This window comes from Artemia sp. Qi Xiang Cuo, unplaced genomic scaffold, assembly GCF_049724085.1.
Source record: "Artemia sp. Qi Xiang Cuo unplaced genomic scaffold, ASM4972408v1 HiC_scaffold_3072, whole genome shotgun sequence".
Taxonomy (NCBI): Eukaryota; Metazoa; Arthropoda; class Branchiopoda; order Anostraca; family Artemiidae; genus Artemia; species Artemia sp. Qi Xiang Cuo.
The window spans coordinates 9,500-11,219 of record NW_028300467.1 but is presented as its reverse complement, the minus strand read 5'-3'; the positions used below and the strand labels follow the sequence as shown (position 1 = coordinate 11,219).

General features: G+C 33.2%; 1 pseudogene; it reads left to right on the top strand.

The window, feature by feature from the left end:
• Positions 1 to 538: 538 nt before the first annotated feature.
• LOC148938622 (NEDD8-conjugating enzyme Ubc12 pseudogene) lies at positions 539 to 1,043 on the top strand (annotated as a pseudogene).
• Positions 1,044 to 1,720: the final 677 nt, after the last annotated feature.

The window sequence follows — 1,720 nt, the reverse complement described above, 5'->3', positions numbered from 1 at the left end:
AAATGACCTTAAATTAGAATTAATGTCTTTGTAAAATTACGATTTTATTTGTTATTGGACCTTTAACTTTTGCCTTGGCTTGTCTTTTGCCATTATCAAAAACATAACACAAACATTTGTTTTTAATGGAGGCTGATACTATTTCAGGTTCAGATAAGATTGTCTACAGTAAAATGGACACTGTAAGCCTCCCTAATTTTACCTCAACAGTCTTATTAAAACTTTATGTAAATTAAACCTGACCCAGGAGTAAATACGTCATTAGTTTTTTAAAGTAAGTATTCTAACGAAAATTCTTTCTGTGATTTTTTTTTTAGAAAATGCTATTCTTATAATTTATCACCAAATGCATACAAATTTATGTTTACATTAATTTTCTATACAATCCTCGTTTTCTATGAAAAGCTCTAAGCATATTTCTAGCTAGGCAAAGAATATGGGGACCTCTTAACAGCTTGAATGTACATACAACTGAAGAAATCAAAATAAACAACCATAGTTTAATTGATCAACATGATTAAACTTTTTGCTAAAAAAAAAACAAACGAGAGAAGGAGAGTTATTAAGAAATCCGACTCAAAGGAGAGCTTCAGTTGCTCATTTAAGAATTCAAAAAGATTTTGGAGAGTTAGATCTTGCAAAGACCTGCGCAATAGAGTTTCCTAACAAAGATGACCTGTTTAATTTTAAGCTTGTGATATGTACTGATGAGGGCTTCTATAAAGGTGGCAAATTTATTTTCAACTTCAAAATTAGTCAAGAATACCCTTATAAAGCACCGAAAGTGAAATGCGAGACGGCGATATACCACCCCAATATTGATTTAGAGGGCAATGTCTGTTTAAACATCCTTAGAGAAGATTGGAAACCAATACTGACTATAAAATCTATTGTTTATGGCCTCCTACACCTCCTCTTAGAACCAAATCCTGAAGATCCGTTGAACGAAGAAGCAGCAAATGTACTACAAACACATAAACATAATATTTGAGCAGAATGTTCAGCGATCCATGGGCGTTAGAACTATACCTAATCATTATTAGACTTGGAAGTTTACCGCTGTGAAGATACAGTTTCCTAATCTGAGTGCAAAACCTAGTATAATCAAGGAAGGGCTAAAAATCGGGCAATGGATTTATTGGTGTTTCCGAGTTCACTGAAATTCCATGTAGCTGATTTAACTGTGTGTCTCCAAGTAATAAGAGCTTGTACCAGGTCTACTCCAAAATGTACCATTTATTCGAGGCCACTCATTTCAACCAAATAACCTTGTCATGGTTATCCTTGTCTATAACCTTGCTAATTGTGCAAATTGTGGTGAATTTCAGGCCTCTTTCAGCCTTATCTAGTTAATCGATGAATAATTGAACGTATAAGTATGCATTTATTTATATTTATTTTCTCGAAAACGGGTTCATATTTTTTTTGGAATATTGGGATCTTGAGATTTCCTGACCTGAATTAGTGATCTAGATAGGTCACAACATTGATAAAATTATTTGAGAATCTTGATTTTGGAGGAATAAATTATATGAATGACGCCATATTTGCGCGCATTTCAAGATCGTAGAGTTGTTTTTGCCTCAGGAGTTTTTGGTGTCTATGACGCAGGCAAAATTACACGAAACCTAGCTAAGTATAAAAATACAATTAAAAATGTCTTGCTTTCAGGCTTTCAAAGGAAAATAAAGAACAATACTAAAGCCTAATACACGAATAG